Raw genomic sequence first — 10,833 nt, forward strand, 5'->3', positions numbered from 1 at the left:
AAACCTCTCAGCACAACCTGCCCCAAACTTCTTTAAGTTAACTGATCAGGATCCAAGATGTTATTCTGTACTCCTTGCTTATGGGAATTACATATTTAAATAATAACTTCCACTCTGTGTTAGAGACAAATCTGGACATCAGAATAGCTTACTTAATTTTAATATTATTAATATCCATGAGTTACTCCGAGGAATTGTGCTTTCAGGCATTTTATTCATTCTTTCTTTTCACTTCTGTTGTGGAAAGTAACAGCTTGGAATATATATTTCACTACTTTTCATTTGTGTACAATATATATCCTTCGCCAGGGCCAGGGCCAGGGTCAGGTGTGACTGGGCCCTTGGGCACCAGCCTGCCCTGGGCCCCTGTTCCCAGCCCCCCCTACAGACCATGTGGGATTGCTCCACCTACCTCTTCTCTCTTTCTGTGAATGTGCTGGGTGCGCAGGTTGCTGCCATCAACCAAGATGGCGGTGGAGGTTTCTCTAAGGGGCTAATACCCCTGCCACCATCTTCATTGATGGCACACATGCAAACTACACTCTGTGTGCGCACATGCCTGCCATCAATCAAGATGGCAGTAGGGGTATCAGTCCCTTAGAGAAGCCTCTGCTGCCATCTTGATTGATGGCAGCTGCATGCACAGCACACAGGGCATTTACAGAAAAGGAGAGGTAAGTGGAGCGGTGGGCGCCATGTGCCCGCACAGTCTATAGGGGTGCTGGGAGCTCCATCTCAGCAATGTGCAGCAGGGTCGGGAGTTGACCCTGCCAAGGATCGTGGAAAGGGAGTGCTACCCCCACACCCTAAGGAGGGGCCCTTCAGGTGCCCCTCTGGGCTGCAGGGGCCAAACCATGGCCCAACCTGGCCTCCCTTTGGTGCCGTCCCTGTCCTTCACCATAAATCTTCCTGAACACTTTTCCAATTGTCAGAACAATTTTCTGTGTCCTTGAATGAAGCAAAATATTTATTCTTTTGGTCCAGTCTTTTTTAGAAAACTTCCCTCCCGTCTTGAACAGTAGAGCCCCATGCTATATAAGAAAATTCCTTTTGGTTACATTTTCCATGCAGCATGTAGGCTACAGTTCAAGAAAAGGCATGTGTAAAGTCTCCCAGGCCTTCGTGGTCCTTTGGATTCTGACCAATGTCTCTCTTGTAGTGAAGAGTGAAAATGGTGTAAACATTTTTCCCATATAGAAGTTATGCTATGTAAGGAGAATGAAATGTACAATGCAAACCTCAGTCATTCAAATGCTTCAGTTTAGTTTAGTTTGAGGAACTGCAAGGATACTTATAATATGCATTCCACTGTACTTTTAACTCATACTCACAGTTTTCCTTCATAACTTCTTAATTTGTCTCAGATATATTTTTGTTTTTTTGATTCATAGTGTTAATTTGTACCTTCTCTTTTAATCATGTTATTGGGATAAACATAGAGGCCATTGCTTTTCTGCGAAGTTAGGACTATATGTGTAAGACTAATGATGACTGATTATGATAATTTACTACCAAAGGTGCAATCATAATTCTAGGTTAGACTACTGCAATGCGTTATATGTGGGACTGCCTTTGAAGACGGTTTGGAAATTCCAGCTAGTGCAGAATTCAGCAGTCAGATTGCTGACCCGGGCAAGTCAATCTGTACATATAATACCAATTCTGACATAGCTGCACTGGCTACCAATTCGTTTCCAGGTTCAATTCAAAGTGCTGGTTTTGACCTATAAAGCCTTAATGTGGCTCAGGACCTCAATATCTCAAGGACTGCCTCTCCCTGTATGAATCAACCTGGACCCTGTGCTCATCACCAGAGCCCTTCTTTGTGTGCCCCCTCCACAGGAGGCTTGGTGGATGGCAATACAAGAAGCGGTCCTTTCAGTGGTGGCCCCCGGCTGTGGAATGCTCTCCCAAGGGAGGCCCACCTGGTGCTTTCTTTAGGCACTAGGCAAAGATCTTCCTTTTCACTTTGGCCTTTGGCCTTTGAGGTGTGATGTCTTAGTTTCTCTTTGGTGTTTAAGTTTTTATATTGTTATGTTTTAACATTTATGTTATATTGTATGTTTTAAATTCTGTTCTATATTGATGTTTTTAAATCTGTTTTAAGTTGCCTAGAGACTGTTGGGTATGATGTGACCAAGAGATGATGATGATGATAAGCAACTTACTTGTAAGTAAGCTCCATTGAACGCAGTGGAATGTTCTTCAGAATAGGCCTGTGTAGGCTTGTACTGTTAACGCTCCAGAAATAACCTATTAGTGAAAAGGTTTAAATACCCTTAAAATAATTTTCCATTCCTTCAAAGTCTGCCTCTTAATTCCAGTTTCATATATTAATGCATTATTATTACAAGTTTCTGAAGTGTTCAGTTGCTATTATCCTGAATACTTTTCTATTGTAAGTCTATAAAAGGTTTGCCAAAGTACAAATATCTCCAGGAAAAAAAGCCCTCAGGAGGACCCTGTTCTTCAAAAAATAGCCCAAGTGTGGCTATGGAATGCTGACTGAAGTTTGGGGGTGGGAAATGGAAAATTGTGGGAGAGGGAATGGGAATAGAGTGGCTGCAGTCAGAGCTTTACATTACATTTTGTTGCAGATCTAATTTATTTCATATATATTTGTTACAAGCACTGCACTGGCTGTCAGTGAACTATAAATTCAAGGTGTTAGCTAGCATACAAAGCCATAAATGGCTTGGAACCCAAGTACCTAAAAGTGTGTCTTCCTCAATATTAACTATCTCAGACCCTACAAATCAGCAAATGAGGACAGGGTGTTTTCAGTGGAGGTTCCCTATTTGTGGAATGCCCTCCCCGGTGCGGTGCATCTAACTCCCCCATTATTGACTTTCAGGACGAATATAAAAATCTTCCTGTTTCTACGGACATTTGATCGCTGGAAGACACTGTTCTAGCAACCCTGAGACCACTGCTTGAGATAATGTTTTTAACTGTTTTTTTAGATTTTTTTTTTTAAAGTCATTGATCCGTTTGCTGCCCTAGGCTCCTTTTGGAGGAAGGGTGGGATATCATATTGAATAATTAATTAATTAAAATATATTGTTATATTGGAGACTTTCAGGCAAACATCAAGCACATGCTAGCTGCTGTAGATTCATTCCTGGTGTTTATCGTCCCCAACTGTATGTTAGTTTGTCTTCATTGTTAACCAATGCTTTGCATACATTTAAAAGTATAAACCTCTATGAAGTAACAATGACTTTTTTTAAGCTGGAGAAGGTATGGCAGCCTTAGGTAGGCATATTTAGTGATCTCCTTGCTCCATGGTCCACCTATGCTGGGAAAGCATTAAAAAACCTTAGGTGGGGAGGCAGTCATGGGGCAAATTTTAATGTGTCATCATTTAAGGCAAGGGTGGGGAATCTCAAGCCGGGAGGAGGGGAATATGGTGTCCAGGCCTCACTATCTGGCCTTAGGAAAGTTCCTCAAGCCATGCCCTTCCCTGGGCCTCCTCTGTGTGTGTCTGTCTGTGTGTGTGTGTGTGCGTTAAAAATCTGTGACATTTGTGTGGTGGAATCCCACTCAGTTTTGCATCTGGCTCTGTCCACCACCAGTCTGTGGCACCTGGAAGATGCTTTGCAGGCTGGAAAAGATTCTCCAACCCTGGGAGACTGATCACACAAGCATCTTGAAATTCTAAGCAGCTTTTCTAAAAAAACCAGGCATCCTTCTTTGCACTTTTTGTTATATAGTATTTTATTTTGCTTTCTTGCTCCATTGTAAAAGAAATCCTGTGATTTGAAACCAAATGCTTCTTTGTAGTAAAATCTCCTTGCTCCATGGTCCACCTATGCTGGGAAAGCATTAAAAAACCTTAGGTGGGGAGGCAGTCATGGGGCAAATTTTAATGTGTCATCATTTAAGGCAAGGGTGGGGAATCTCAAGCCGGGAGGAGGGGAATATGGTGTCCAGGCCTCACTATCTGGCCTTAGGAAAGTTCCTCAAGCCATGCCCTTCCCTGGGCCTCCTCTGTGTGTGTCTGTCTGTGTGTGTGTGTGTGCGTTAAAAATCTGTGACATTTGTGTGGTGGAATCCCACTCAGTTTTGCATCTGGCTCTGTCCACCACCAGTCTGTGGCACCTGGAAGATGCTTTGCAGGCTGGAAAAGATTCTCCAACCCTGGGAGACTGATCACACAAGCATCTTGAAATTCTAAGCAGCTTTTCTAAAAAAACCAGGCATCCTTCTTTGCACTTTTTGTTATATAGTATTTTATTTTGCTTTCTTGCTCCATTGTAAAAGAAATCCTGTGATTTGAAACCAAATGCTTCTTTGTAGTAAAATATGGACCTCTTTGTATTTGAAACAATAAATTCAGAACTAATTAAGATTTCAGAGAGATTCTTTTTTACAGTGCTACTTTTGTTCTTTAGTAATAGGATTTTAAAACTTTTTCAGTACAGACTTCAATTATCTTGAAATGTGAAGAAAAATAGGCTGTTAGCATGAAAAATAAAGAATTATAAACCATATGTAATAAAATTATTTCAATGTCCAATTAATAAAATGCATTTACATCTAAATATGTTACTTAAAGTTACAGGGGTGCATTCAGAATTCCCGTAATCTGTATTGGAACTTTGTCCTCAGGGTCATACTGGAGGAAGGAGGAGATTATTTTCACTGATTCCGCACTTCTCCTGCAGCTCCTGTACCTCCCAAAAATATGCCATGGAGATTTGAGAGAATCTGCAAAACAGTGTGGGAAGTGGTGTGTGGGTTCAGGGAGAAGGGAGTATTGGGAAGAAAACACTCTCCCCTCTTTCCTCCAGTGGGAGCTTCTCAGTACTTTCTGCAAATAAGGCTGTGACTATACTAGTTGCTTACAGCAAAGCGCTTCCATTGGCCACATCTGGAGTAGGAATGCGTTGTTCTGCTGATCATTTGTGAAATCTCTTTGAAGCTATTTTTTTTAAAAAAATCACTCAAGCTGATCCCATGAGGTTTTACAGTAAAAAGGGGTGGGGTTTGACTAGCATTTTGTGCCCTCATTTTCAGAAAGAGAGATGGAAATGCACTGGAACTGGCAGAACAGTAAGTGTGTCTCTACCCTGAAAGAACAGCAAGCCTGGATCTACCTCTCTGTCTATAGACAGGCAGATGATTCAGGGGCGTCACTAGGGCGGTGCGGCAGGTGCGAGCCGCACCAGGTGACACCACGAGATGGGGGTGACACCCAGAGCCACCCCCCAGGCACCGCCAGGAAGCAGGGCAGGCAGGCGAGAGCTGCCCTGCCTGCGCTAACATGTGGAAGGTGGTACTGGCGGCAACAGCGGCGCGTGGGGGAAGAGAGGAAGCCTGCGCAGCCGTGGAAGGTGCAGGGGAAGAGCAGGAAGCTAACAGGCGGAGAGCTGCCCTGCTCCCGCCCCGCGCTAACACGTGAAAGGTGTGGCACGGCGGCTTGCTTACCTCGCTGTTGGCTAGCACGCCTAGTCTGGAGGAGAGCGCACATGCCAGAGCCTGAGGGGACGGCGGGCGGGCGGAGAGATGGTTTTAGCCTAGCCCAGTGGTGCTTTCAGTACCTGCCTCGGCGCCGCAGCAGCGGGTCCTTCTCCTTCCTCCCCACCCACCTCTGGCCGCTGGCCGCCTTCTCTCTTCCCTGCTGCTGCTGCTGCTGCTTTGCCAGGCAATCCAGCCTCCCTCTTGGTCCACTACCGGGTCAGGCTTGGAGGAGAGCGAGTGTGTGAACCAGACAGACATATCCCCACCTCGCTTCCTCCTCCTACTCCAGCATACACAGCCTGCCCTCCCCCTTCTCTCCCCCTTTCATCCAGTTACTGTACAACTAGTATTCTCTCTCTCTTTCCCTCTCTCTCTCTCTCTCTCACACACACACACACTCGACAGAATCCTGGCTGCTGCTGCATCTGCCATGGCTAGCAGCTCACACCGCACACGCAGCTAGAGAAACGGAGAGGGGGAAAGAGTCACCCTTCCTTCCTTCCTCCCCTCCCACCTTCCCTCATTCCTCATCCCCTCTTCATCCTCCCTTCTCTCCCCCAGTTCAGGGAAGAGGAGCAGTAACAGCAGGAGCAGCCCTCACCCGCCCCTCTCAGAGCCTCCCCCTCCTTCCCTTTTTCCTTACCACCAGCTAAAAGGAAACTCCAAGGACACCCCAAGGCAAAAGAGAGAGTGAGGGGGGAATAAAGGGGGGGACAGCCCATCCCTTCCCCCGACCCCCACACACGGCAATGTCCAAGGGCTTGAAGAAGAAAAGCCACTGGACTAGCCAAATCCATGAGTGTATCATAGTGAGGAACCAGGCAGGGGCGTCACTAGTGCGGTGCGACAGGTGTGGGCTGCACCGGGTGACACCAACTCTAGTGACGCCACTGAGATGATTATATCTTAAAGATGAAAAGGAATGAGTATGGGTGAACAAACTACAAGGTGCAATATTAGTATGCCATTATGGGACGTCATTTGAGACAGGTTCAAGTATCACATATTTGATATACAGAAAGCACAGCACGTTGGTGTTCAGAAAGTTACAAAAACTGCATGTAGATTTCTGTCACACAGATTTTGTATTCTGCTCCTCTTAATAAATTAACAAAGTACTCTTTATAGATCTTGGGGACCACTGTGGAATATAAGGGACAAAATTCTTCCCTCACTCATTTTTACTGGGCCCAAACCATTCTTATAGTCAGACTCATAACAAGTAGCTTGAATTGCATGTGAAAGGTATTAAGGTCCCAGTGCGGAAGCTGTAATGCTGGTTTGAAATATTGTAGTTTTTTCACTCTTAGCTGAGCAGTCTTTGAATTTTTAGAGGAGCTCTGAAGGGGCTATCAAGATCACAGGTCAATCTCTGAACCATCACAGCTAAATGGCTTCTAACATTCAGCAAAAAATTAATAGATTTACCTGCATGGAAGTGGCTAATCAGCAATGTAACATTGTTTAACCTTGTCAGAGGATGTCAAGCTTCATTAGTAGCTTTATGACAATTTACTTATTCATTAAATAACACCATCTGCTGAAAAGTATTTTCCTTAAATTATCATCAGTATGCTGGTCACAAGGTTTCATAGATAAGTTTGAACAATAACTTCTGTTCTAATTCACTGGTTTTGTTTATGTTCTACTTTATTTTACATTGGAGATGCAGCCCAACATGGAGTTAGACACACTCATGTCCTTTGAAATCTATGAGTTCAAGCACGACTTACTTTGTCATCCAATTAAGACATAAGGCTAAACTTTAGTTTTAAAGTTAAGCAAACAAGCCTGGTCAAGCCTCAAGGGTGAGCTCTTCCCTCCATTTCTCCAGTACAACAGCGAGGAGGGCATTTGAAGCATCAGCTTCCTGGTTTAAACTAAGCACAGCTTGTTATGTCTGCATCAGGCCAAACTCTGTTTAATTTAAACTGTGGCTTATGCAAGCATGTTGAGATCAAACAGCGGTTTCTGATCTTGGCTTGTTTCTGCAAATCACAGTTTATTGGGTTTATGCAGCCCTCCAGACCTCTATCTGACTGTCAGGACTCTCCCAACACCCCTCACTGCTCTGCTTTCTCCAGGGCTTTTGTCTGGCTGGAATGTGTCCTGGAACTGTGATAATGCCTTTTACGTGCCTGGATGTAAGATCCGATAGAGAGGTGTGAGTCTGTGTAGAAAACTCTGACTTTTGTAATGCGGCCTACTGCCCAGTGGAAAGAGACATATCCATTACTCTGCCTACTTTGGGACCTGACCTTAATGAGTTTTATTTCTGGCTCTGCCCATCACTGATATAAAGCCCCTGGAAGGGAATGCAGCCCTTTGGCTGGGGAAAAAAGGGTTTCCACCCAAGTTTAAACTAACTACAGTATCTGGACAAACTACAGGAGGAGAGGGAAGGAGGGGGTCATCACACCTGAGGCTTTAGCAAATTATTCCCCACAGTGCTAAATTACTGTTTAGTGTTATGCCTGAATTGGGCCATTTAACTGCTGATATTTTACAGACATACACTACAGTACATGATACATTGTAATTAGTAATATAAAGTGAGAAAATAAATACTGGCATCTTATTAAGTATGAAGCCCTCTCCTCACAGAATCACAGAGTCAAAAGGGTCTTTAGAGGCCATCTAGTCTGACGTCCCTCTCAATGCATGATTTACAATGCAGGATGCAACTACAGTGGCAAGACCCCTGACAGATGGCCATTCAGTCTCTGCTTAAATACTCCCAGAAAATGCCTCTCTTAAAGATGCATGAAAGACTTTGAGAACCAAAGCAACAGATTGGAAATATACATAGAATAATTTTGTAATTAGGCCAGTACTTTCAAGGACACTCAGAGATTTGGAACTGAACTGGTAGTGCAATCCAAGATATTTCCATCCAAAACTGGCTTTATTGCTCAGATGATAAAAAAGAAGGAACAATACCTACTGCTATGCCAAGTGACAGTATGTAACTGTCAAAAAGTCTTCAGACAAGATGCTTCTTTCCAAGATTTTGTTCTTTCCATCTTTTATAGAAGAGAGCAAGTAAAGAGTGGAGCTGAGAAAACATCTTAATGGAAATCCTTTACATGCATACTGGGAAGTAAGTCCCATAGAGCTCAGTTGTGCTTACTCTCAAGCAACTATGCATATGATTGCAGCTTTCACTGAACTTCTGTTGACCTCTTTCATTTCATTCTTTCATTCATTCACTCTTTCATGAATTGAGTGAGATAGAAAAGATTTGTAGTGTTTTTCTTTCTGGGGCATCTACTTTTCTCAGTGGTTCTGCAGAGGACTGGAAACTGTTTTTTGTTCAAGATATGTGCCAGGCTCTCTCCAATCCATGTTGTTAATATGAAAACAACATAAGTTAGGAAGGGTTTCAAGTATCACTCTCTTGGGTCCCTTTAACAGAGGGCACATTAGCATGTAATGAAGTCTTCCACTTCATGTTGGCCACAGATACATAATCTACATTCAAATGGCACCTTCTTATAACATCCATCCAGGACTGCAGTGGCATGACTTGAAATCACAATGCTTTTTTTATACTTCGACCACTAGAGAAAATTATTAAAATAGTTTTGAGTTTTTTGGTTGTTTGCCAGCAGTTGCCAGTAAAAGGTAACTGCCAGTAAAAGGTAACTATTAATACATACTTAAGTCTTCTACAACTACTGTTTATCTGATACCAAACTGAAAATTATCAGGAGATTACTAAATACAATTGAATGTAACGCTTCTTGTAGAGCTTCTGTTATCCTGATATGATTTCAAGAATACAGATATGTCTAGAAGCATTTTCTTCCTTTTGGTAAAATGTTACTGAAAGTATGATGGACAGTGTTCCTGTACTTGTTGCATTAATTACCGCCCTAGGTTCCTCCTGGGAGGAAGAGCAGGATATAAATTTAATAAATAAACAATTAACAAATACATAACAATAAATCAAATAATAAATAAATAAGTTAGGATGAGTAAGCGTACTGATTTTTGTGTTAGTCTAATAAAACATAACAGTATGCTGAAATTCATGTATATTGTGTCAACCCTGCAAGCAGAGACTCTCATGTGAATGATTAGGATCAGGATGGTATATAGATGATTATATATCTTATGGCAAATGAGTGATTACTGGGCCTCAATGAGAGAATCTACATCTATATGCACAGAGAAGAGCCACACATGCAGTCCAGGTTTTCTTCGATGTTTTATCAATGCATGTGTAGTATGATTTTTTTTTGGAACAGCTTTTCTTGCTATTGAACAGTGATGCTTCCAAATTCTCCTTCCAGATTTGAGTTATGAATTACTGATGATGTTTCTAGAGTAAAAACAATGCATTGTTTCATTTTTTCATTCTGAAGTTTGTACGGAGCGCTGTGCATGCACAATTTGCTTCAGTTACTTCATCTTCTCCCTCCACCCCTCCCATATTTGCATATGCACATTGATTGGATACCACAAAAAGCAATCTTGATTGGATTGTTCGTAGTTTCATAAAGGCTTCTTTTCATATGGTGTGTCAGTAGAACACTGCACAGTTTTTATGTGATCGTAAATACAATTTCATCAACATAGTTTTTTGCAGTGTTTTACCAATACACATATGCACACTAGTAACGTGGGGGAGGAGATGAAAATGAACTGAAGAAATGGAAAGCTGAGACATGCCTTGTTCTGATTACAGAGGGTTTTTAAAAATTCCCTATTAAACCACAAATCAGGAGGAAAACAGGGCAGAACAAATTCACAAAATGTGGGGATTTGCTCATCCTTATTACTGAAAATGTAGTTTATTTATAAAAGTGGCTTGTCTCTTTTCCAGGTGGAAATGCTGCTGTGAAAATGTCAACAATCCCAATTGCACGTGTCATTTTCCTTTGTGTCTTTGAATAATGTAGCTTATTTTGAATAATGTCCTATGTCTATAGAAAAGTAGATGTCTTGGCTGCAGAAGATGTAAGACAGATTTATCTGTGCCTCAACTGACTTTTTGAGGAAAGAAGTCTGAAGAACTTACACAAGTAGTGATGACAAGACATGAAACATCAGATAGGCCTTTGGTCAGATCCAGTAGGACTCTTATGTTCTTATGTGTAAGACCAACATATTTTTTATGTAAATAAATTTCTTAATGTAATTTCTTATGTAAATGGTTCACTGTACTCCTTTTACTGTAACTTGCCTTGATACTTTATTGTATAATTAGGCAATTAACAAATTAAAGTTGTTGTTGTTAATCAGAATGCCATGATAGCATCATCAGGTTATAGGAGCTATAGTAGAACTAGTCTGCTAAGGCATTAAATTGGCCCATGGTTGTAACATGGTAGAAGTGTAGGACTGTGTAAGAGAGCCTTGTTCAGT

The 10,833-nt window shown here is 42.2% G+C and overlaps 1 long non-coding RNA gene across 1 annotated transcript; it reads left to right on the top strand.

Moving 5' to 3' along the window:
- The first annotated feature begins 5,010 nt into the window (after positions 1-5,010).
- LOC133368370 (uncharacterized) lies at positions 5,011-10,571 on the top strand. Its single transcript, XR_009758627.1, has 3 exons — positions 5,011-5,055; positions 8,496-8,563; positions 10,292-10,571. It is a non-coding gene; the product is annotated as an uncharacterized LOC133368370 (long non-coding RNA).
- Positions 10,572-10,833: the final 262 nt, after the last annotated feature.

The sequence above is a fragment of the Rhineura floridana genome, chromosome 1, assembly GCF_030035675.1.
Source record: "Rhineura floridana isolate rRhiFlo1 chromosome 1, rRhiFlo1.hap2, whole genome shotgun sequence".
NCBI lineage: Eukaryota > Metazoa > Chordata > Lepidosauria > Squamata > Rhineuridae > Rhineura > Rhineura floridana.